This window comes from Bubalus kerabau, chromosome 13 (genome assembly GCF_029407905.1).
Source record: "Bubalus kerabau isolate K-KA32 ecotype Philippines breed swamp buffalo chromosome 13, PCC_UOA_SB_1v2, whole genome shotgun sequence".
Lineage (NCBI taxonomy): Eukaryota > Metazoa > Chordata > Mammalia > Artiodactyla > Bovidae > Bubalus > Bubalus kerabau.
Genome location: NC_073636.1, coordinates 3,137,665 through 3,163,754, shown reverse-complemented (window position 1 = coordinate 3,163,754; position 26,090 = coordinate 3,137,665). Strand labels below are relative to the sequence as shown.

Genomic DNA, 26,090 nt, shown 5'->3' with positions numbered 1-26,090 from the left:
CAGGGTTATTGTTACCATCTTTCTAAATTCCATATATATGCGTTAGTATACTGTATTGGTGTTTTTCTTTCTGGCTTACTTCACTCTGTATAATAGGCTCCAGTTTCATCCACCTCATTAGAACTGATTCAAATGTATTCTTTTTAATGGCTGAATAATACTCCATTGTGTATATGTACCACAGCTTTCTTATCCATTCATCTGCTGATGGGCATCTAGGTAACTGTTGCTTCTTGACCTGCCTACAGGTTTCTCTGGAGACAGGTAAGGTGGTCTGGTACTCCCCTCTCTTTAAGAATTTTCCAGTTTGTTGTGATCCACAGAGTCAAAGGCTGTAGTGTAGTAAATAAAGCAGAAGTAAATGTTTTTTTCTGGAATTCCCTTGATTTGTCTGTGATCTAATGAAGGTACACTATTTGATCTCTCATTCCACTGCCTCTTTGAAACCCAGCTTGTACATCCAGAAATTCTCAGTTCACATGTTGCTGAGGCCTAGCATGAAAAAATTTGAACGTAACCTTGCAAGCATCTGAAATGAGCTCAACTATATGGTAGTTTGAACACTCTTTGGCATTGCCCTTCTTTGGAATTGGAATGAAAACTGACTTTTCCAGTCCTGTGGCCACTGATGAGTTTTCCAAATTTGCTGATATATTGAATGCATCACTTTCACAGCATTATCTTTTAGGATTTGAAATAGCTCAGCTGGAATTCCTTCAACCCCACTAGGTCTGTTCATAGTGATGCTTCCTAAGGCCCACTTTGACTTCACACTTCATGATGTCTGGCACTAGTTGAGTGACTACACCATTATGGTTATCTGGGTCATTAAGGCCTTTTTTTGTATAGTTGTCCTGTTTACTCTTGCCACTTCTTCTTAATCTCTTCTGCTTCTGTTAGGTTCTTATAGTTTCTGTCCTTTATTGTGCCCATCCTTGCATGAACTGTTCCCTTGATAGCTCCAGTGTTCTTGGAAAGATCTCTAGTCTTACCCATTTTATTGTTTTCTTCTATTTCTTTGCATTGTTCATTTAAGAAGGCCTTCTTATTTCTCCATGTTCTTCTCTGAATTTTAAATAGCTCAACTGGAATTCCATCACCTCCACTAGCTTTGTTCATAGTGATGCTTGCTAAGGCCCACTTGACTTCACATTCCAGGATGTCTGGCTCTAGTGAGTGATCACACTATCATGATTATCTGGGTCATGAAGATCTTTCTTGTATAGTTCTTGTGTGTATTCCTGCCACCTCTTCTTAATATCTTCAGCAAATTTGGAAAATGCAGGAGTGGCTACAGGGCTGGAAAATGACTGTCAATTTTCATTCCAATCCCAAATAAAGGGAACACCAAAGAATGCTCAAACTACTGCACAGTTGCACTCATCTCACACACTAGTAAAGTAATGCTCAAAATTTTCCAAACCAAGCTTCAACAATATGTGAACTGTGAACTTCCAGATGTTCAAGCTGGATTTAGAAAAGGCAGAGGAACCGGAGATCAAATTGCCAACATCTGCTGGATCATCAAAAAAGCAAGAGAGTTCCAGAAAAACATCTACTTCTGCTTTATTGACTATGCCAAAGCCTTTGACTGTGTGGATCACAATAAACTGTGGAAAATTCTTCAAGAGATGGGAATACCAGACCACCTGACCTGCCTCTTGAGAAATCTGTATGCAGGTCAGGAAGCAACAGTTAGAACTGGAAATGGAACAACAGAGTGGTTCCAAATCGGGAAAGGAGCACGTCAAGGCTGTATATTGTCACCCTGCTTATTTAACTTATATGCAGAGAACATCATGAGAAACCCTGGGCTGAATGAAGCAAAGGCTGGAATCAAGATTACCAAGAGAAATATCAATAACCTCAGATATGCAGATGACACCACCCTCATGGCAGAAACTGAAGGAGAACTAAAGAGCCTCTTGATGAAAGTGAAAGAGGAGAGTGAAAAAGTTGGCTGAAAGCTCAACATTCAGAAAACGAAGATCATGGCATCTGGTCCCATCACTCCATGGGAAATAGATGGGGAAACAGTGGCTGACTTTATTTTGGGGGCTCCAAAATCACTGCAGATGGTGACTGCAGCCAGGAAATTAAAAGACACTAGCTCCTTGGAAGGAAAGTTATGACCAACCTATAACCAACCAGCATATTAAAAAGCAGAGACATTACTTTGCCAACAACGATCCATCTAGTCAAGGCTATGGTTTTTCCAGTGGTCTTTTATGGATGTGAGAGTTGGACTATAAAGAAAGGTAAGCATGAAAGAATAGATGCTTTTGAGCTGTGGTGTTGGAGAAGACTCCTGAGAGTCCCTTGGACTGCAAGGAGATCCAACCAGTCCATCATAAAGGAAATCAGTCTTGAATATTGATTGGAAGGACTGATGTTGAAGCTGAAACTCCAGTACTTTGGCCACCTAATGTGAAGAACTGACTCATTTGAAAAGACTCTGGTGCTGGGAAATGTTGAAGGCAGGAGGAGAAGGGGACGACAGAGGATGAGATGGTTTGATGGCATCACCGACTCAATGGACATGAGTTTGGGTAAGCTCCGGGAGCTGGTGATGGACAGGGAGGCCTGATGTGCTGCAGTCCATGGGGTCGCAAAGAGTCGGACAGGACTGAGTGACTGAACTGAACTGAACTGATTCTCTGGAACTCTGCATTCAATTGGTTATATCTTTCTCTTCCTTCATTACCTTTCATTCATAAACAACTCAATAAATAGATATAAAGCAGATTAAATACATGATAAAACTAGTGTACTAGAACATAGATCAATAGAACATATCCAGACTGAAGCAGAGAGGAAAACAATTGAAGCATATATAAAAGAATAGCCCCTAGAAAGTTTAACATAATTCAAGTCTGAAAGGTAGAAGAAACAATACAGAAGTAGTAGCTTAAATAATAGTCAAAATTATTTGAAAAGATGAAAATTCACAGATTTAAGAAGGAGTAAGAATCCTAAGCAAGATAATTTTTTTAAAAATCTACATGGAGTCACATTATAATAAAACTGTTTAAAACTAAAGAATATAGCGACATCCTAGCAGTCAAAGAAAAAGACATTACTTTCCAAAGAACCTCAGTAATACTTTTAACTGAATTTTTGACAGAAATGGTGAAAAACAATAAACAATAGAATGAGATCTTTATAATAGTTCTGAAATGAAACTTAAGATTATCTCTGATGAAACCTTCTAATATTAAGGCAAAATAAATATGTTTACAGAATAGTAAAACTGAAAGAAAAATTTTTAATTAATTATATTTTGCTTTGCTGGTCCTTGCTGCTGGGTGGGCAATTTTCTCTCGTTGTGGTGAGCAGGGCCTCTCCTCGTGGTGGTGTGCAGTCTTGCTGTGGTGTGCGAGCTCACTGCAGTGGCATCTGCCATCACGGAGCCCAGGCTCTGGGACACTCGGACCTCAGCGTGTGCAGCGCATGCAGCTCTCGAGCTCTGAGCACAAGCCCAGCAGCTGTGTTGTGGGGGCCCATCTGCTTCCAGGCATACATGATCCTCACAGACTAGAGATCCAACCCATGTCTCCCACACTGACAGACAGGCTCTTTACCACTGCATATATGCATATGCAGATTCACCCAACCACAGACCATGTAGTACTGTAGTATTTTACTATTGAAAATTATCTACATGGGAGTGGACCCACAGAGTTCAAGCCTGTGTTGTTCAAGGTCAACTTTGTATAAGCAAAAATTGGTAAAACTAAAAACAGAGACAGCTGCTGCTGCTGCTAAGTCGCTTCAGTCATGTCCGACTCTGTGCGACCCCAGAGACAGCAGCCCAACCAGGCTTCCCCGTCCCTGGGATTCTCAAGGCAAGAACACTGGAGTGGGTTGCCATTTCCTTCTCCAATGCATGAAAGTGAAAAGTGAAAGTGAAGTCGCTCAAGCGTGTCTGACTCTTTGTGACCTCATGGACTGCAGCCCACCAGGCTCCTCCATCCATGGCTCTTTCCAGGCAAGAGTGCTGGAGTGGGGTGCCAAAAAACAGAGACACACAAGTCCACAAATCTTAGTAACTCTTGATCAAAAAGAATAAGTTATAGATTTGAACAAAATAAGTTGTAAACTTGAACTAATCAACATATAAAACACAGCACTTAGCAATTGAGGAGCACACATCCTTTGGAAGTGGACACAAAATGTTTACTGATATGATCACACACTAGGTCAGAAGTCCTTCTCCTCCAAAGCACTCTCAGGTATTCTGTCCCCTGGAAAACCTTCCTTGGGAGCACCGCCACTCTGGTCTGGAGCAGAACCTGTTGGTGTTCCTTAGCGCTCAGCATTTTCCCATATGCCTACAACTTCTTTCTGCAACTGGAATGCCCTCCTAAAGATTTTTCACTCCGTAGAAACTTACTCAGGCACATATATTTCAAGCTGGAAACTCCAGAGTTAACAGGCCAGGTAGAGTTTCTACTCACTGGACAATGGGAATTGCTGAATAAATTGTGGCCTCACAGGTAGGACAACTCTAGAGTACACTCTGCATCACCCAGAGGTCTTTATCAGGATTGAATCCCAATTAGCATAACCTGCCTGAAAACCTACCCTGTTTCGCATGCTTTTTCCTTCCTGTCTCACTTCCTCTTACTCTCTCCATACCTCCTGAGATTGCCTCCGAAATGAAAGGCTCCTACTGAAACTCTTGTGCGTGGGTCTGCTTTCAAGTTGCTGTTGTTTTTCAGTTGCTCAGTCATGTCTGACTCTGCGACCCCATGGACTGCAGCACGCCAGGCCTCCCTGTCCATCATCAAGTCCCGGAGCTTGTTCAAACTCATGTCAGTTGAGTCAGTGATGCCATCCAACCATTTTGTCCTCTGTCATCCCCTTCTCTACCTGCCTTCTATCTTCCATCATGGAAAGCTCTTTTCCATTGAGTTGGCTCTTCCCATCAGGTGGCCAAAGTATTGGAACTTCAGCTTCAGCATCAGTCCTTCCAATGATATTCAGGGTTGATTTCCTTTAGGATGGACTGGTTTGCTTCCAAGAACCAAACAAAATCAGTGCCCCTGGCTGTGCTCCCTAACATAGCTTTAACCAAGTAAGTTACAGCTGCCCAATGCCACCTAATATGGAACTCTTGGAGGGCACAGACTCTGCTTTTATTTCTGCATCCTAGATCATGGTACCTGGCACCTAAGAAGTGTGCAGTAAGTATCCAGTAGCAATTGTCAAATCAGTGAATGAAGCTTGTTTTGAAAGCCATCATCAGCTCTCTCAGGACAGGGCTGCCTGAACAGATCACACAGGCAGGATTTTCAAAAGACAGACTGGAGACAAGTGTGAACTAGAAGGACAAGCCTGGATTACATGCTGCAGGAAGTATCCCTAGAGCTTCTAGGATGTCCAAAGAGCCCTTGGGGCCTACCTGGGAGATGCACACAGAGGAGGGCAAGGCTCTTGAGAGGGAATGTCAGGATTCCTGAAACAGGTTTTGCTTCTCACATTTTGCCTGAAGCTGTAGCCTTGCCTATCACATGAAGTTTTGCTGTGTTGATTTGGGATTTTACTTGTGATCAATCAGTAATTTGATTTTAAGGGAAACTCTATTTGGAAATGAGAGCACCATCCTATACTTAGAAATTGTCACTGAAAGCAAGTGGTTCCTGCCACTTCACTCTGCTATTGTGTCCTGACTATTGAGAATATTTTTAATCAATTGTGTGCTAAGTTGCTCCAGTTGTGTCCGACTCTGCACTCCTATGGACTGTAGCCCGCCAGGCTTCTCTGTCCATGGGATTCTCCAGGCAGGAATACTGAGATGGGTTGCCATGTCAAGGAAAATAACCTTTCCTTTATTCCATAAGAATTTTTTGAGTGTCTGCAATGTGAAAATTACTGTACCAGAAGTGGGAGATGCAAAAAAAAAAAAAAAAGTGGTCTTTATCCTCTGGAGACATACGTGTCATGATATAGACAAACAGACTCAAAATAGAATGTGCTAAAGACTGAAGATGAAGAATGTACCACCAGTTTCCAAAGCACAAAGGATATATATTCAAACTCTGCCTGGTAACATCAGGAAAAACCTCATCAAGCTTTTCTTCCAAGAACATTTGTAAAGGGCACATTTTCCAACAGTGATGAAGATCCCCTGAAAAGAGATATGAGATCAAGACATGAGGTCATGAAAGATCACAGGATGTTTTGGGAGGGACATCTCCTAGTTATAACAGAATCATGAAGTAGGTAGAGGGAGTCGGTAGACACTGAGGCTGGAACAGGGTTTTAACCTTGATTTGTGCTATGGATGGCAGTCTGGTGAATCCTGCAAACCCATCTCAGAATAACTTCAATTTTATTGAACTGCAGTTACCAGAACAGTGAAAAAGCTTATGATATTAAATATGAAAGTATCTAAGTGAAAGCATCACAAGTGACGACTATTTTTATGGTCTGTTGTTCCATGCATCATTTAAGGAAAAGTCAGTTTCTATTGATGGTTAATAATGATAATGTTTCTATTTATTTTGGGCTGTGCTGGGTCATCATTACTGCATACCGGCTTTCTCTGGTTGTGATGCGCAGGCTTCTCATTGCAGTGGCTTCTCTTGTGGTGGAGCACGGACTCTAGGATGCGTGGGCTCAGTAGTTGTGGCACATGGGCTTAGTTGCCTTACAGCATGTGGGATCTTAGTTTCTGGACCAGGGATTGAACCCATGTCCCCTGTGTTGGCAGGCAGATTCTTAACCACTGTACCACCAGGGAAGTGCAAGATAAATTTTTTATTTTGCCCATCTAAACCCTGGCCTTTCAGGATTAGGTAAAAAAAACTCACAGATAATAAATTGGCTAGTGTTCAAAAGAGTTTAGACATTTTCTCTAGAAAAAATGGGAGCCAGTGAATATTGTGAAGGGAGGGATTGCAATGATCAAAACATTTTAGAAGCTTAAGTGTGGCTGGATACGAAGGTGTCTAAGGCTACATGCCACAACCTGGGTGCAGCCCATCCTCCCAAACATTCAGACTGAAGCTAGGAATAAGAGATAGATGTCACGGGGCTCTAAGAGCCTGAGCCTCTCAGCCCTGACACTTTTCTACTCCTTCCAGCATGTATGGAGCACTGAGCTGAGGCTGGAGTGCAGAAACCAGGGTATGCATCTTATTAGAATGTCAAAGAACTTCAGAGTTGTCGGAGGAGAGAATTCAAGTGAGGAGGCAAGCCTGAGCTTCATATTAATGCAGCTTCATATTACAAAGTGAAAGATAAGATTTTTCCTTTGAGATAAAAGAGAAGGTGCCCTTCCCCCCACCCCACACATAGATACACACGTCCATATACAGAATTCCACGTTGTGCCCCTAACAGCATGGCTGTCAGTTCCTTTAGGAAGGTCTGTTTTCCTCTGTCTTTAGATATTCTTCAGTGGTAAAGTGTCAAGAATCCCTGACACTAGCCAAACTTTTGGACCCACTATTTTATTGTAACTAGATAAACAAATATAAATAGACTCTATTTTTATAAGTACTGATAAATAAAGTAGGTACTTATAAAAAATAAAACCACTATTTTATTGTTAGAATATCAGATATGCACTTAATACATAAAATTCAACACCTGAAGTAAATACAAATGTAGCAAATAAATGATAAAAATTATATAATATATACAGTTGGCTCTCCATTTCCATGGGTTCTGCATCTGTAAATTCAACCAACCACAGATCAAAAATACACTAAAAAAAAATTCTATACAGTTCCAAAACACAAAACTTGAATTCATTGTATACCAGCAACTATTTACATGGCATTTATAGTGTATTAGTATTGTAAGTAATCTAAAGATGACATAAAATATATGGGAGGATGTGCATAGGTTGTATACAAATACTTTGTCATCTTGAACATGACAAGACTTGAACATCTGTGGATTTCGGTATTTGCAAGGAGTCCTAGAATGAATCTCCTGCAGATACTAGGAGATTATTGTAAACATTTTGAATCTCATTCAATATACAAAACTGTGAAAACTTATGAGAGTTGATGGGTAGTTTCTTTTGCCCCCTGAGAAATGAATCATCACAGTCAGGATGATTTTATGTCAAAGAAAAGATTGTGTTTCATACATACATATGTATTTATATGTCTCTGGTTATACTGATATGCCCTTTCAATAGTGTCCTAAACTTTCATTTATTTGTTGCTTTTGAAATAATTTTCATTGAAATGAAAAGTGAGATTTCAGAAAAAGTCCTTTTCTACCTCTACCTCTCCTTCCCCACCATGTTTTCCAGCAAAGCTAAAATGGAAGCCACTCCACTCTTCTTTCTTGTTTGTTAAAAAAAAAATTGGCATCAATAATGCTCATTGAATACTCTCCTATTTTATTTTCTGGGGAGACAGTGATCATAGTTTATTGGGTCCTTCAAAAATACCAAATTATAAAATTTAAAAATTATCATGTATCATATTTTATATATTCACATAAAAGATTTGGATGGATCTAATCACAATAGCTTATATATTGCTTAGAGTAGTTGTTTCACTGTCTTGCTTTACTAATTTACAATTGTCTTGCAAGCAAGTGTTATAGAATTGGAAATAAACATTGCTCATACCAAGTTGTTACCAAACAGCCTTGTGACTACCAAATAAGCAGTAAGACACATGTTGAACTAATTTGTTTATTTTCCAGAAATATTTTGGATCGCAGTATAGCTTGCTTTTCTTCTTTAAAAGCATTCTTTCCTCTGGTAAATTTTAATTTTGAAAAAATGTGAACTGAACAATGTAAACAAAATGGGAAAGAAATGAAGATTGAGAATGATTAGTTAACTACTGAAAGGTGTCCTCTGTGCTTCCGGGGGGTGATCACCTGGACTGTTTTTACCCCTGCCTTCACTGTATATCATTGATTGTCACCTGTATTCAGTTCTGTCTCCTTAAAAAGTTGCCAGGATCTCCATCCTTAGTCTGAGGAATCCCATTTGCTCAATTCAGTACTTACAATTTTTAAACACACCGTTTCTTTTCCTAGGGACTGGAGCTCCTGTTTAGGAAGAGGCATGTGGTAGATGTTGTCCAATGGAAGAATCTACATCCAAGATGCTACACTCACAGGCAGTGACTGACACAAAAGGATAAGAATGTTGATCTCCTTGCCTATGAGGCAGCTAATGCTCCAGAGCCCCCTCTGAGGTCAGGCTGAGGCCAGACCCCATCTGAGACCACACACTTGCTCAGCTCCTCACCCCACTTACCCTGCTCCCCTGAGAACATGCCCTCAGTTAGTCCTCTGCATCCAAACGCCTGCTTCAGGCTCTGCTGCAGCCAAACCTAAGGCAGTAAGAATCAGGCCAAGTTTTGTCTCCCTCTATCTGCCAGATTAGGAAGTCCTAGCCTTTTCCATGTGACCTTCCTGATATTCAAATCAGAGTCAGTAAAGACACCAATGGCATCCTAGTGCACCAGCCCTGAGCACCCTAAGGGATGGGATGGGGAGGGAGGTGGGAGTGGGGTTTGGGATGGGGGACACATGTACACCCGTGGTTGATTCATGTCAGTGTATGGCAAAACCACTGCTGCTACTGCTGCTAAGTCACTTCAGTTGTGTCCGACTCTGTGTGACCCCACAGATGGCAGCCCACCAGGCTCCCCCGTCCCTGGGATTCTCCAGGCAAGAACACTGGAGTGGGTTGCCATTTCCTTCTCCAATGCATGAAAGTAAAAAGTGAAAGAGAAGTCGCTTAGTCGTGTACGACTCTTCACGACCCCATGGACTGCAGCCTACCAGGCTCCTCCATCCATGGGATTTTCCAGGCGAGAGTACTGGAGTGGGTTGCCATTTCCTTCTCCAATGCATGAAAGTAAAAAGTGAAAGAGAAGTCGCTTAGTCGTGTACGACTCTTCACGACCCCATGGACTGCAGCCCACCAGGCTTCTCCATCCATGGGATTTTCCAGGCAAGAGTACTGGAGTGGGGTGCCATCGCCAATATTGTAATTAGCCTCCAATTAAAATTAATTAATTTAATTTTTTTTAAAAAAGATGCCAATGGCAAATGGGTCTTTAAAAATATTTTAGATCCTCTATGGTTTTCATAGTCCATGTGTTTAGCTTTGTTTCTGATCACTTAGCTGTCATACTGGCTCCAGCTGTTTTGCATCTCTTGAAGTAAATGGAGCATCTGCCTGCAGACCATATAATCTAAGATGGACTTGGTAAGAATCAATTTCTATGGAAACCCAGAACATGAAAGGACTAACCAAAAGCTATTTTTCTTTCCAATATTTCAGAAAAAGATTTCAGTGACAAAGATTTCTCAGCAGTAATACCTAGTAAGGGAAAACCTCAAAGAAAGACCTGTAAGAAAAGCAATCCACTCTATAAATCACATATCTTCTTCCTTTATGGTGGATCCCCAGGTTCATTCAACTTTAGTGATATCAAGTGTTTTTGTTTTTTTTCCTTTGATGGTGAGGGAGAGTTTAGTTCCACACATGTGTATTAAATCGACATATCTTAGTAACAGAGACTTTCCTAGATTCAGGTTAGTTCGGTAAAAAGGGTGAGGAGGATCTGAGGAATATTTAAGATATAATGATCATAGTGAATAAATAGATTTTGGAATCAGTCTTCCTAGTCAGGAATGAAGGCAATTATGTCCTTCCTTCAGCAGAGCTGTACGGTTCTCCTATTTCTGCTGCTGGAGTTTGGCTTCCTGGGAACTTGTCATCCCTTTTCAGGTTACACAAGGCCATTATACTGTGTGGATTCCCCTCTAACACAGCAAATCATACTGTATTACTTTGGTCCTATCCGCATGCTAACTAGCAGAATCTTCCATAGGTCTGATTCCAAATTCATCTTTACTAATTAACCCAGTTTAACTTTAGTCTCTGGATTTTAAGCTACTAATTAGCCAGCTTATAAATCAACTGCATTGGAGTGGCTGACCCTCCCAGGAGTGCCAGGGGGTTAGGATCCCTCATGGTATGACAGTGAGTGATAGTGCATTGCCCAGAGGGCGTCTATGGGCAGAAATGTCTCATAAACCTGTCACAGTATCCTGGTGGCCAAGTAGGAGGTAGAAAGGAGTTTTTAACTTGATTATTTTAAGAACAGATATTTGGACATTTGGGAGTCAGAGAAAGTGTCATTAACTCGATCAGATAAATTATAGAGGAATGACTTGTATTACCGATTTCCCTTCTGGTCACCTGTGAAGTCCAAGGTTTTACACATGTCCAGTGTGGTAGCCATAGGGCACATGTGGCTATTGAAATTTAGTAAAATTAATTCAAATTAAATACAATAAAAAATTCAGTTCCTCACTTGCACTAACATGTCTCAGATGCTCAAAAGCCACATGTGGCTCTTGGCTGCTTCACTGATAGCTCACATGTCCAACATATAAAGCATTATTAAAGGTTCTGTTTAACAGCCTTTTAAAAAGGTTGTTATTTTTATTTAAGGGAAGAGATTTGAGAGATTCATTTCTTTGAGTTATTTTTCTCTTTTCCAATAAATATTATAATAAAAACATTTTGCATTTGTTTCCTGGAAACATGCTAAGGCCAAGATGCCAGATTCCTTTCATCTGTTGTAACAGGAAGGACAACTGGTATTTTATAGTTATTTTAAATGCAATAAGATGTCAAACACACTAAAAACATTCTGTGCCTGTCCATTCATGTTAAGATTTCTTTCTTGCCCCTGTAGTTCTTTCTTTTGTATGGGGAGTGGTTTTGCACAGAGATAAACAGATAGAAAGAAAAAGAAGTGGATTTTATGTTTTGAATCTCTACTTCTTAGAGCTAGAAGGGGCTTCACGGGTCTTCTATACACCAAATCCATCTATGCGCAATGACTGTATTTGCCACATCCTTTATAGGGTGAAGTTATTTCTACTCAAGAGTTATCAAATGTAGACTATGGTTTAAGAGCCATCAGTTTGTATTGGTCTACCTCTACCTGTATATGTGGATAAAAATTTTTAAAAGAAAACAAAACTCACTATTCGAATTGGGGCTTGAGAAGGTACTCATTTCTAATTTTTGCTTTTTAGAATTTACTGAGTGTCTGTTATATGCCAGGATCTCACATATATTAAATCCAATAACCACAACCACTGACATATATCAGGCATTAGATCAATGTTATGTGTCTAAATAGGACATTAAGTAAGGATGATTTGGAATGAAAAATGTCTGTGGAAGTCATTTTTTAAAGTAGTGCTTTAGTTCTTAGGCTGCCTTCACAAGCTGAATTTGGACTGTAAAGAAAGCTGACAAATTGATGCTTTTGAACTGTGGTGTTGGAGAAGACTCTTGAGAGTCCCTTGGACAGCAAGGAGATCCAACCAGTCCATCCTAAAGGAAATCAGTCCTGAATATTCACTGGAAGGACTGATGTTGAAGCTGAAACTCCAGTACTTTGGCCACCTGATGCGAAGAACTGACTCATTTGAAAAGACCCTGATGCTGGGAAAGATTGAAGGCGGTAGGAGAAGGGGATGACAGAGGATGAGATGGTTGGATGGCATCACTGACTCAATGGACATGAGTTTGGGTAAACTCCAGGAGTTGGCAATGGACAGGGAGACCTGGCATGCAGTCCATGGGGTCGCAAATAGACAGACACGACGGAGCAACTGAACTGAACTGAACCATAATTTCTAGCATTACTTCTATAAGAAAACAGGTCTTTCTTTCTCCTCTGATCCTCTATTTTTTATCTTTCCTTCAACAAATTCTACACTCGAAGAGTAAGAACAAAGCCCTCTCTAATCTAGCTTTCTGCATGATGTGTCTGATTTTCAGGGAAGATTCAGGAGTTCTATGATAAGAGCTTGGTCTGTTTTAAACTCAAGGCTATTTTTACAAGCACTAGTGCTTGCCCAGATTTCTCCTCATCCAGTAAATCAGAAAGCAAAATTGGAAACAGCTGTGTAGCCAATTCTCTGCTCCAACATGAAGTGGCCAATTCTTGTCCCATATCATGGCAGAGATGTCCCAACTTGAATGTTCTTTGAATGATGATATATATGGTCCTTCTTTTCTTTGAGAAAAACAAGATTTTTTTTTTACATGCTTCCTTACAAAAAAGGAATATTAAGATTTAGCTGAAGTATAGTTGATTTACAATGTTGTGCCAATCTCTGCTGTATAACATAGTCTTGGGAGAATAGAGGAAGGAAGACATTTACTATGATTGTGCTGAAATGTAGAAGAAAAGACATGTGAATCACTTAAAAATAAGGTAACCACTTAAAAATGGAAATTAAAAGGAAGTTTCTCTGAGATATTTCTGGAAGGACACTGGTTAACTATTTAACAATACCATGTGTATAGATAAATATATAAGAAATTTAAAAGAGCATGTAAATATTATGGTGGCCAAAAAGTTTGCTCAGGTTTTCCCATAACATATTACAGAAAAACTTGAACAAACTTTTTGGTCAACCCAGTGTAATAGTAATCTGAATTCTGGAGAAACAACCATAAATACACTTCATTAAATATAAAATAATAATCAGATCCCTTTTTACCTCTAAAAAGTTAGTATGGACAGCCATTTGAAATTTGCCGTGTATGTCTTAGAAAGCCTGTCACAACATGTGCAGTTACAACCATATTTATGTCAAATGTGTTTTACTATACAAATTTTCACTGACTTCTGCAATTAGGGCAAGGTTAGATTTTGTATTCCACAATACATTTAAAAATGTCTCTTATCAAAAGACAAATACCATATGATATCACTCATATGTGGAATCTAAAGTAATCTAAAGTACGACACAAATGAACTTATCTGTGAAACAGAAACAGACTCACAGACATAGAGAGCAGACTTGTCGTTGCCAAGGGGAAGGGGGTGGGGCAGCATGGAGTGGGAGTACGGGGTTAAGAGGTGCAAATTATTGTATATCAGACAGATAAGAAACAGAGGCGTACTGTATTCTCAACATCCTGTGATAAACCATAATGGAAAAGAATATAAAAAGGAATGTGCTTCCATTCTGTGCAGCAGAAATTAGCACAACATTGTAAATCAACTATACTTCCATTTAAGAAAATTGTCTCTTGCGATCCTGTGGATTCAAGGAAACAAGTTCTCTTGAATATGCTGTGGCCAGTGGGTACTCAGCAGGTCCCTAGAAGAGTCCATGCTGATCTGCAGGAGGGCGCTACTCTTCTTTCTTCAGTAGACTGGTCCGTGTATAAATGCCCGTTCCCTTTTGTTTCTGCATTTAGTTAACTGTGTCTTAGATACAGCATTCCCCATTCAAATTAGCAAAACTAAAAATGTCTCATTTCCCCAATAGGTCAGAAGTTCAGATCAGATCAGATCAGTTGCTCAGTCATGTCCGACTCTTTGCCACCCCATGAATTGCAGCACACCAGGCCTCCCTGTCCATCACCAACTCCCAGAGTTCACTGAGACTCACGTCCATCAAGTCAGTGATGCCATCCAGCCATCTCATCCTCTGTCATCCCCTTCTCCTCCTGCCCCCAATCCCTCCCAGCATCAGAGTCTTTTCCAATGAGTCAACTCTTCGCATGAAGTGGCCAAAGTACTGGAGTTATTGCATCATTAAGTCAGTGGTGTGCTTCTGCTGGTGTCCTGAAACAGTGAGTGCAGCTTCTAAAAGATGCTTTTGTTTATTGGTTGCAGCATGACACTAATGACTGGCTTCCCTGGTGCTCAGATGGTAAAGAATCTGCCTGCAATGCTGGAGACCTGGGTTCAATCCCTGGGTCAAGAAGATTCCCTGGGGAAGGGAATGGCTACTCACTCCAATATTCTTGGCCAGGAGAATTCCATGGACAGAGGAACATGGCAGGCTACATTCCATGGGGTCACAAAGAGTCAGACACAACTGAACGATTGATACTTTCACATGACATTAATAACAGTGGACAGAAACACGGTTCTCGTGTGCAGTGTTATGCTCTGGTAAAGTCCATGGGTTCCCTTTCCAAGCGACCGATTACCTTTTTGCTGACCTATCCGTTGACTCCCTACCTAATCTTGGCCATTTTTCTTGGTCATAAGAAAGGACCATGGAGAAAGAGTGAATGGCCCTTCCAACATGCCATTCAGTTAAAGGTATGTCGATATCATCTTTGTATGTGTATACAATACTGTGTTATCCTTCCAGCCATGGAAGATTTAAATCCAGGCAGGAATTGACTGCCTTATATCCACTGTGCAGCAACTAATCACAAAGAGGAAAAATGAAAGTGTAGGGTCCAAGATTTTCTTCTGAAAAGTATAGAGACATAGAGAGTTGTTTATGTTGCTTTATGTTTGGATTTCTGTCATCCTTTGGAGTGATTTAATTTGCTTTTAGTATGAGTTTAGGAGCGTATGTCCAATTTTTTTAGGTTGTATACGAGAGCTATGTATTTTAAATAGAGATATATATTCTAATAGAGATATGCCAATACTTGGCTACTGTTTTCAGAGGACAGAAATCATACAAAAACAGTTCTGAAATAAAACAGTTCTTTCCTCTCTTCCTGAATGGAGGTTCAGATCAGATCAGTCGCTCAGTCGTGACCAACTCTTTGCGAGCCCATGAATCGCAGCACGCCAGGCCTCCCTGTCCATCACCAACTCCCGGAGTTCACCCAGACTCACGTCCATCGAGTCAGTGATGCCATCCAGCCATCTCATCCTCTGTCGTCCCCTTCTCCTCCTGCCCCCAATCCCTCCCAGCATCAGAGTCTTTTCCAATGAGTCAACTCTTCCCATGAGGTGGCCAAAGTACGGGAGTTTCAGCTTTAGCATCATTCCTTCCAAAGAAATCCCAGGGCTGATCTCCTTCAGAATGGACTGGCTGGATCTCCTTGCAGTCCAGGGGACTCTCAAGAGTCTTCTCCAACACCACAGTTCAAAAGCATCAATTCTTCGGCGCTCAGCCTTCTTCACAGTCCAACTCTTACATCCATACATGACCACAGGAAAAACCATAGCCTTGACTAGACAAACCTTTGTTGGCAAAGTAATGTCTCTGCTGAATGGAGGTTATAATGACTCAAATGATTATCTAAGAAAGATCAAGAAAATTCTGCTCAAATTTCCATGACCATGAGTAACTAATCTATTTGATATACTTATAAAGTGTATATATATTCAAAATTGAATGTTCAGGAAACAACAGTTAGAACTGGGCATGGAACAACAGACTGGTTCCAAATAGGAGAAGGAGTACTTCAAAGCTGTATATCGTCACCCTGTTTATTTAACTTCTATGCAGAGTACATCATGAGAAATGCTGGGCTGGAAGAAACACAAGCTGAAATCAAGATTGCTGGGAGAAATATCAATAACCTCAGATATGCACATGACACCACCCTTATGGCAGAAAGTGAAGAAGAACTAAAGAGCCTGTTGGTGAAAGTGAAAGAGGAGAGAGAAAAAGTTGGCTTAAAGCTCAACATTCAGAAAACGAATATCATGGCATCTGATCCCATCACTTCATGGCAAATGGATGGAAAACAGTGGCAGACTTTACTTTTTGGGGCTCCAAAATCACTGCAGATGGTGATTGCAGCCATGAAATTAAAAGACACTTGCCCCTTGGAAGGAAAGTTATGACCAACCTAGACAGCATATTAAAAACAGCGACATCACTTTGTCAACAAAGGTCCATCTAGTCAAGGCTATAATTTTTCCAGTAGTCATGTATGGATGTGAGAGCTAGACTACAAAGAAAACTGAGCACTGAAGAACTGATGATTTTGAACTGTGGTATTGGAGAAGACTCTTGAGAGTCCCTTGGACTGCAAGGAGATCCAAGCAGCCCATCCTAAAGGAGTTCAGTCCTGAGTGTTCATTGGAAGGTCTGATGCTGAAGCTGAAGCTCCAATACTTTGGCCAGCTGATGCGAAAAGGTGACTCATTGAATAGACCCTGATGCTGGGAAAGATTGAGGGCAGGAGGAGAATGGGATGACAGAGGATTAGATGGTTGGATGGCATCACTGAATCAATGGACATGAGTTTGGGTAAACTCCAGGAGTTGGTGGTGGACAGGGAGGCCTGGCGTGCTGCAGTCCATGGAGTCACAAAGAGCTGGACATGACTGAGCGACTGAACTGAACTGAACTGAATACTAACAAGCCACTATTTTTTTTTATTTTATTTTATTTTTAAACTTTACATAATTGTATTAGTTTTGCCAAATATAAAAATGAATCCGCCACAGGTATACATGTGTTCCCCATTGCTATTACTTGATTCAAAACACAATAAAACATATTAAGAAGGAAATAGTTTTTAAATATATTAATAGGATACAACAATTCACTTTTAAGAATGTGAATATAAGAAAATACACACATATATATATTAATATATCTATAAATCTGCATGTGTACATCATAAGCTTTAAATTAGGAAATCCTGTGTTCTGGTGATCTATTTCTTTGTACCAAAGTATTCCAAAAGTTGGTTCAAAAGAGACAGTTTATGATATCTCATGATTTTGTGAGTCACAAATTCATTCAACACTTGGCTAGGTGATTCTTTATCTCAAATAATTTTGGTGACTATTCCTCAGTAGTGTGCAGCCAGCGGATGGACTAATCTGGAGAATCCAAGACAACTTCAACTCCATGTTGAGTGGAGCAGGGTCAGTCTAGCATGATGGTCTCAGGGTAGCTGGACTTTATATTCCAAAGCAAGCATTCCAGGAAACAGGAAATGGAAGCTGCCGAGCTCTTAAAGCCTGAACCCAGAACTCCTGGTATCACATAACTCATGCCACAGTTCTTTATAAGCAGCTCAGATTTAAGGGGAGAGAGTTTTGCTCTACATACTTTTTTAATGATTTTATTTATTTATTTATTTCTGGCTATGCTGGATCTTCATTGCTGCACGTGGGCCTTTCTCTACTTGAGGCAAGTGGGGGCTCCTCTGTAATTGAGGTGTGTGGGCTCCTATTCTGGTGCCTTCTCTTGTTGTGGAGCATGGGCTCCAGACCAGGCTTCAGTGGTTGTGGCACACAAGTTAGTTGCCTCTCAGCATGTGGGATCTTGCTGGGTCAGGAATCCAAACCGTGTTCCCTGCATTGCAAGGTGGATTTCTAAACACTGGACCACCAGGAAGCTCTACTCTACATCTTAATGGGAAGACCGACACCAAATTTGCAGCCATGTTTAGTCTACCACACTCTGTGCCCTGGCTAACAGGGAGAGATATGATACAGTGATTAAGAATGTTGTTGAAGAGTCATGCTATAACTGATTAGATGAGAAGCTTTCACTTTCTCATCTCCTCATCTAAAAATAAAGAACAGTGATAATACTTATCCATATCTCATGTTGTTGTACTATAAGTCCATGCGATAAGCAACACAGCCTACACATACCCACAGATACAAACATATTGGGTTGGCCAAAAAGTTCGTTCGCATTTTCTACAACATCTTTGGGAGAACCCAGACAAAAAGTACTTAACAAGTTTTTGCTGTTGTTTATATCTTTTTATATTTCTTCTGAGGTTATGAAGGGGAAAAAGGCATTATAACCAGAAGTAAGGAGAATTCTTATTTTCTTGAAAAATGAGAAAATGGGTAACACCAGTCAAGCAACATAATGCCACTAGTCAAAATTTACTGTTTCTAACTAGATTTTGCTTTTCCTGAAGATATTTTCTCATAATGCCCATCATATTGAAGAATGAAGCACGTTCTCTTATTCCTGTTACTCTTGCTAGGCTTCTGTTTGCCATTACTTGCTTCCTGTGGACAGTAAGGATGTTGTATGATACTTGTTTCAGTACAGTGGATGGCAGATTTCAGTGATATGACTCAAGTTATTACCTCTGAAGGGGCACATTTATAGAAATATCTTTGTTAAATTCTATTGGATTCTTTATCAGAAAGAAACCAAGAAGTAATGCTCAACTCTCTTCCTCCTTCCCTTCTTATTCTTTAGCTCATTTCAAAGTAAACACAAAACATTTTCTCAAATATTTTCTTTCTTAAGGTAAAAGTTAAGATATTGTAACAAAGAGTCTCAAGTATACAAGATGTCCCTCAAGATAGATGCTAATTTCTTTCTCCTTCTTAATAGTCTAGGGCATTGAGGCAAGCTCTGGTCCACAACGTAATTCAGGGATCTAGTCTGAGAGGCTCAACCATCTTGAAGATATGGTTTCCAGCCTTCTAATTACCATTGCTTCCAAGCAACAGGACAAAACAGGGAACAAATCCAGGGCAAAAATCTTTACATCTTTAAGATGATGTAGAAGTTGCACACATAATTTTCACTTATCTTCATGGCAAGTATTGAGGTCACATGGTCTTCTGGGACCTGTAAGGGACTCTGGGAATTGTAGTTTCTAGCCAGGCATTCATGTGATCAGGAAGGAGGGATGTAGGGTGGCAGAGGCCAGGGTAGGTGTATGGTGTACACAATTCATCGTATGCCACATTTGCTACTCTATAAAATAACTCAACTTTTGGATGACTTTTGAATAACTGATTCACAGTGACAACTGTTTAATTGTCACTCACACCCACCCCACAAGTTGTATTGCCTAGATATACCTCCCCTGCCTGTTTTTGAGAAGGTCTTCTTTAATAAAATAATTTGACATTTATAGGTCAGAACTGTGTCTCTGTGAATACATTTCTGATTTTAAAATGTCCTTTAGCTTTGTATTTATGAGGCTATGATACACAGCATGCAACTCACAGCCATGAGCCATTAAAAAAAAAAAAAAAAGCAGTAACTGTCATCCAAGCATGATGGTTGCCTTTGGTACTGCCAAGGATACAGGATGAAAGCTACATAAGAAAGCGAAAGAAATCATTTTAAAAAAACAGAAGCAGCAAATACACTCTTGTTTCTTTTGAAAAATTAAATATTTCTTGAGATTTAAAGGATATCTGACAAAATTCCTCTGTCTGACCAAAATGTTTATTTCCAGATAGATTATACTGTGATATGCAATTTTCCAATTATGTAAAATATACAGCTTGTTAATTTTCAAAGTCCAAACTCCCACAGCATCAAATAGCCATAGAATTTCAGAGCTGGATAGGGTGACTAGAGGTCTGATTTACTATAGGAAACCATTGGAAGTGGAAGAATCTCTTGTGATTACTTTTTTCTTGGACAAAAGAGGGTGTCAATCTACTGAACTGTTTGGAAAGAGACGGGGAAGTGCTGAATGTCCTTCTGTTTAGATTAAATTTTGCAGATGTGGTTAGGATCTTTGCTAAGATGAGATAATTGAGTCGCAGAGATGAGCCTTCACTCTGTGTCAGGAGTTCTGACACGTTGTCTGGGGTTCTTTCTGTAATGCAGTGTGACCTTGATATGTTAATGAGAAACTTCTCTGCCTGTTTATAACACCTATTTGTAATACCTATTTGTAACGCCTCCTAATAGGATGAATCTGGTATCTGGCTTTTTTTCCATCAATGTTGTGTTTCTGGAATTCGTGACACTTTTCACTTAGTTCTCTCTCATTGTTTTATCATTATTCTATCCTAGGAATACACCACTATTTATGCGTTTGGCTGATGGGTATGTGGGTAATTTCCAGTTTGAGAGTCTTTTTTTTTAATTTTTATTTTAATTAGAGTATAGTTGATTTACAATGTTGTGTTAGTTTCAGGTGTACAGTGAAGTGATTCAGTTATACATACACGTATATCTATTCTTTTTCAGATTCTTTTCCCTTATAGATTAGAGTATTGAGATGCATGCCCTGTGCTATACAGTAGGTCCTTGTTGATTATTTTGTATGTAGTAATGTATCTGTTAATCCCAAATTCCTAATTAATCTTTCTCCTCAACTTTTCCCCTTTGTTAACCATAAGTTTGTTTTCTGAGTCTGTTACTGTTTTGTAAATAAGTTCATTTGTATCTTTTTTTTTTTTTTTTTTTAGATTTCACACTAAATTACAGCATGAATGTACCTAGATATTATCATACGAAGTGAAGTAAGTCAGAGAGAGAAAGGCAGTTTGGGATTCCTGAACAACTAAAGCAATAAAAGTCAGTTGCATGGAGAGAAATGGACGTGGAAGGCAATCATTTTAAATGCTCTTTTCATTCAAAGTTTCTCTCTTCTACTGAGGGAACATATTTTGAAACTGCCCTTCTCATTGGTAATATAAATGTCCTGTCTTCACCTGAGAGCTTAGAGCAAGCCTGCTGGATATGACCTCCAAGGTGGAACCCAGCCTTACATGTTCAATGGGAGGGGCAGTCTTTGCTGAGTTTTGTATATTTCATAAAACCGATGTTTCAGAGAGTAGGAACAGAAGTACCATCTTCCCTTTTAAGAGAGTTAGAAATCCCACTGTTCTCCAGTAAACCTACCCAAATTAAACCGCAATAATAAATTGGAGAGGAAAATGCATTTTGACAGTTTTTCAAAGATTTGAATTTCAAAGGATTATTATTATGCATAACAGAGAAAGGAAAATGACAATGCTATTTAAATAACCCTCTCTAGAAATTTCCATACATTTTAGATACCATTTCAAGATGCAGAAGTTAGGAATTACTGTACAGGCAGTATTTCCTTCCTCTAGTTTGTATGACTGGGTTGACCAGTTCACCGCATAGTGGGGTAGCTTTTAGGAACATAAAACTTCTAGACTAAAATCAGGATTTAGTAAAAAAAAAAAAAAAAAAAACATTGCCCCAACCACTGCAGATTTTACTGTTGCAATGTTTTTTCCTTTATAGATCTGTGTATTTAAAGAAGCAAAACTGTATCTATATTACAATAGAGTCCATCTTTGAAAATATGCAATAATTGTGTCAACAGCATCATTGTCAGTCTTGCTTGAGATATAAATGCTGAAATGCCAAGTGGCAAATAATCATTGTTGTTACTGTTTCATATTCATGTGTCATCATTTGGCACATTAAATATAATGTAAAAATCATACATTAAAAGCCAGAAAAGTTTGACATGGATCCTATGCTGCCAGCTAGCCAAAGGACTTTAGGCAAGTGATTTCATTCTAATACTCAATTTTTTCCTCTTTGATATGAGGTTAAAGCTATATGCTAACAGCATAGTGTTGATATCAAAGAAAAGTGACATGCATATTGTGGTATTGCTCATGATTATAACAGTTAAACCCCAGAATTTCATTTGCTTACCCAGGAGAATTTGATTTCTCTCTTGGATGAAGTCAAATGCTGGTGCCCCTGGTGGGCAGGTGGGTCTCCTCCCAGAAATAGCTCAGAGACCCAAACTCCTTCTGCCTTGAAGTGTTACCATCTTCTTGCATGTCATCTTTCTCTGCATCCAGCCAAAATGAAAGCTCTCATTGGGAACTGACTGACTGCACTTATGCACACATTCTGTTGGCCAGGATAAATAACATGGTAATATTTGGATACAAAGGCCACTGGGAATGTAGTCTGGTAGGCTAGGAACCCACCCCTAGGTGGTAAGCTCCACATTGTAGATGGGGAGCATGTGAAATCTATACATATTGTGAATCACTTCACAATATTGTGAAGTGACATTTTAGGCACTCTTCTCTGTAGCATCACCATTCTACTCCAGCATCCCATAGTCAAATGGAATGTCATTGTGTTATCTTCGGGAAGATAACCAAGGAGCCATCCCAGTAAGAAATATAGTTGCTGGTAACACCCAATGCAGGGTTTACACCATTACCAACATTTGTTGAGTTAACAGATGGATCCCCATCAGGTAGGGGATTCCCCAAATTAGGCTCAATCTTAAAGATTAGGCTCAGTCTTTCATAAACAGAAAAATTTCTGTGTTGCAGAAATTCAGAAGTTGTATGAGAGAGACCTGCAACTAAACCCAGGTTTCCTGTGCAGTGTGTTGATATCAGACGAACATCCTTTCTTCCATGACCAGCCACTGTCCAGAGAGGCTGAAGAGAACCCCCAGGAGGCCATACTAAGGAAGCAGACTCTATATAACCATTTCTCTATCATTCTATTTTGCATCCAGGAAAGTGAATGTACCTAGCATACATCCAACCAGATAAACACATCTTTACCAAAATCAGATATAATTTTAGATCAAGTCACCAAACAGTCATATCACCTCTTATTCCACTCAGATTTTTTTTTTAAAGTCCTGCCATGGCAGATGATGCCCTAAATCTTGGCTTCTCAAACTACAGTGTGAATCAGAATCATGTGGAGAACTCGGTAAAACACACAGACTTCTAGGTCCCACCCCTAAGAGTTGCTAGTTCAATAGGTTTAGGGTGAAGATCCCACATTTGCATTTTAACAAAATGATGCTGATACTGCTGTTCTGGGACAACATTTCAAGAAGTCTGTTCTCCTCATCTCTGTCCTCATGTGTCTCTGTCCCCATTCACCCTTCTCCAGCTTATGAGCCACCTTTTGTGGGTCCCCCAAGCATATCTACATGTCCATGCCTTTGCCTCACACTAGAACGCTTTGCCCAAATGTTCTCATGGTTTCCACCCTTATTGCCTTCAGATCTTTGCCCAAATATCATCTTCTTAGAGACACCTTCGCTTCCCTAAACTGAAATTTAATCTATTTTTTCCCTACTCAGTACTCACTGGCCCCCTTCTCTGCCTTTTTATTTACTCTCAAGCCTTTGTTGTTGTTGTTGTTGTTGTTGTTGTTGTTGTTGTTGTTCAGACACTAAACCATGTCTGACTCTTAGCAACCTCATGGACTGTAGTATTCCAGGCTCCTCTGTCCTCCACTGTCTCCCTGAGTTTGCTCAAATACACATCCATTGAGGCAGTAATGCTATCTAACCACTTCATCCTCTGCTGCCCTCATCTCCTTTTGCCTTCAACCTTCCCCAGCATCAGGGTCTTTTCCAATGAGTTGGCTCTTCACATCAGGTGGCCAAAGTATTGGAGCTTCAGCTTCAGCTTCAGCATCAGTCCTTCCAATTAATATTCTGGGTTGATATCCTTTAGGATTCACTGGGTTGTTCTCCTTGCAGTCCAAGGGACTCTCAAGAATCTTCTCCAGCACCACAACTCCAAAGCATCAATTCTTCAGTGCTCAGTTTTCTTTACGGTCCAACTCTCACATCAATACATGACTACTGGACAAACCATACCTTTGATTATATAGACCTTTGTCAGCAAAGTGATGTCTCTACCTTTTAGGTTTAATACACTGTCTAGGTTTTTCTCAAGTCTCACCATAGTCTAAAGCACTATGTAATGTACTTATTATCTGTGATGTTTCTCCCTGCTGACTGGAATGTGTCCCAAGGGTCGCAGTGGTCTTTGTCTGTTTCTCTCTTAATCTTCCACACCCATAGCAGTGCCAGCTGTTTTGTAGGTTCTCAATAAAATACTTGTGGAAGAAAAGACAGAGGAAGGGTGAAGGGAGACAGGCTGGAGAAGCAAGTTAAAACAGTCTTATTCAACTATAGATTTGGTCCACCTGGAATACACATCACACCACACCTCACAAGCGCATAGCCAGTTTGCTTGCAGTACCTCTGCTTCCTTGTATGTTCCTGAAAGCCTTTAGTGCACTGGATACATTTATCCCCCTGCTGCCAGCATCATCCTCAGGTCTTCTGGGGTTTGAGAGCCTTAGGTGGATGACAGTCATTCAGTGAGATGCTCTGGACAGTCTCCACTGGGAGTGGGTGCCTTAAGGTTGGGAGGGAGCTGTGGAATCAGAGGTAGGTTATTGATGATGATGGTGATATTATTGAGGCCCCTCAGCTGATCTGACTTGGGCTGCATAAACTAAACCCATCCTGACCCTTGCCCTTCAGTCTGCTTGCTGTCGTGGAGGAGCCAGCATGAGGAGGAGAGCCAGATGGTGCATGTTGTGTCCCAGGGCAGGAGTTTCTACTCATGGAAACTTCAGTTTGAAGCTGTCACATCAGTAGGACTATAGCTCCTGTTTATTTAGGATTTTGGACAGTTTGAAGACATAACAATCGTCAGTGATAAACCCAATGGTCTAAAGCAAAAAAAAAAAAAGAAACAAGACCCACCCACTACCCCCGGCAAACTCAATGATTCTTTGTCCAAAATTGTACTATGAGTTTGGAGTATTTAATTACCAGGGAGACTCCTTTCTTTACCCATAGCAGCAAAATCCCCTTTTGCTGTTTTGACCAATATTCTTCAACAGGAAAGAGTTTCTTATACCCAATACTCTGTGAAACTACACATTATTAAAGACTTTAGAAGTGGACAGCTTGCCAACTTCTTCCCATCAGTTCAGTTCAGTTCAGTTGCTCAGTTGTGTCCGACTCTCTTTGACCCCATGGACTGTAGCACACCAGACCTTCCTGTCCATCACCAACTCCCAGAACTTACTCAAACTCATGTCCACTGAGTTGGTGATGCCATCCAACCACCTCATCCTCTGTCTTTCCCTTCTCCTCCTACCCTCAATCTTTCCCAGCATCAGGGTCTTTTCAAATGAGTCAGCTCTTTGCATCAGCTGGCCAAAGTATTGGAGCTTGAGCTTCAACATCAGGCCTTCCAATGAACACCCAGGACTGATCTCCTTTAGGATGGGCTGGTTGGATCCCCTTGCTGTCCAAGGGACTCTCAAGAGTCTTCTCCAATACCACAGTTCAAAAGTATCAATTCTTCAGCACTCAGCTTTCTTTATAGTCCAACTCTTACATCCATACATAACTACTGGAAAGACCATAGCCTTGACTAGATGGATCTTTTTGGCAAAGTAATCTCTGCTTTTTAATATGCTATCTAGGTTGGTCATAACTTTCCTTCCAAGGAGCAAGTGTCTTTTAATTTCATGGCTGCAATCACCATCTGTAGTGAATTTGGAGCCCCCCAAAAATAAAGTCTGCCACTGTTTCCAATGTTTCCCGAAGTAATGGGACCAGATGCCATGGTCTTAATTTTCTGAATGTTGACCTTTAAGCCAACTTTTTTACTCTCCTCTTTCACTTTCATCAAGAAGCTCTTTAGTTCCTCTTCACTTTCTGCCATAAGGGTGGTGTCATCTGCATATCTGAGGTTATTGATATTTCTCCCAGCAATCTTGATTCCACCTTGCACTTCATCCAGCCCGGCGTTTCTCATGATGTACTCTGCATATAAATTAAATAAGCAAGGTGACAATATACGGCCTTGACGTACTCCTTTTCCT

General features: G+C 40.2%; 1 protein-coding gene across 2 annotated transcripts in view; it reads left to right on the top strand.

Annotated features, from left to right (window-relative positions):
• Nucleotides 1-26,090, top strand: part of PAK5 (p21 (RAC1) activated kinase 5) — a 429,499-nt gene that overhangs the window by 264,206 nt on the left and 139,203 nt on the right. Inside the window, exon 4 of one of the 2 annotated variants that reach the window (XM_055543381.1) lies at nucleotides 9,015-9,175. The exons of the other annotated variant lie outside the window; for it this stretch is intronic. The gene's annotated coding sequence lies outside the window, so the exon portion shown is untranslated. The remainder of the gene's footprint in view (nucleotides 1-9,014; nucleotides 9,176-26,090) is intronic. 2 annotated transcript variants of the gene reach the window in all.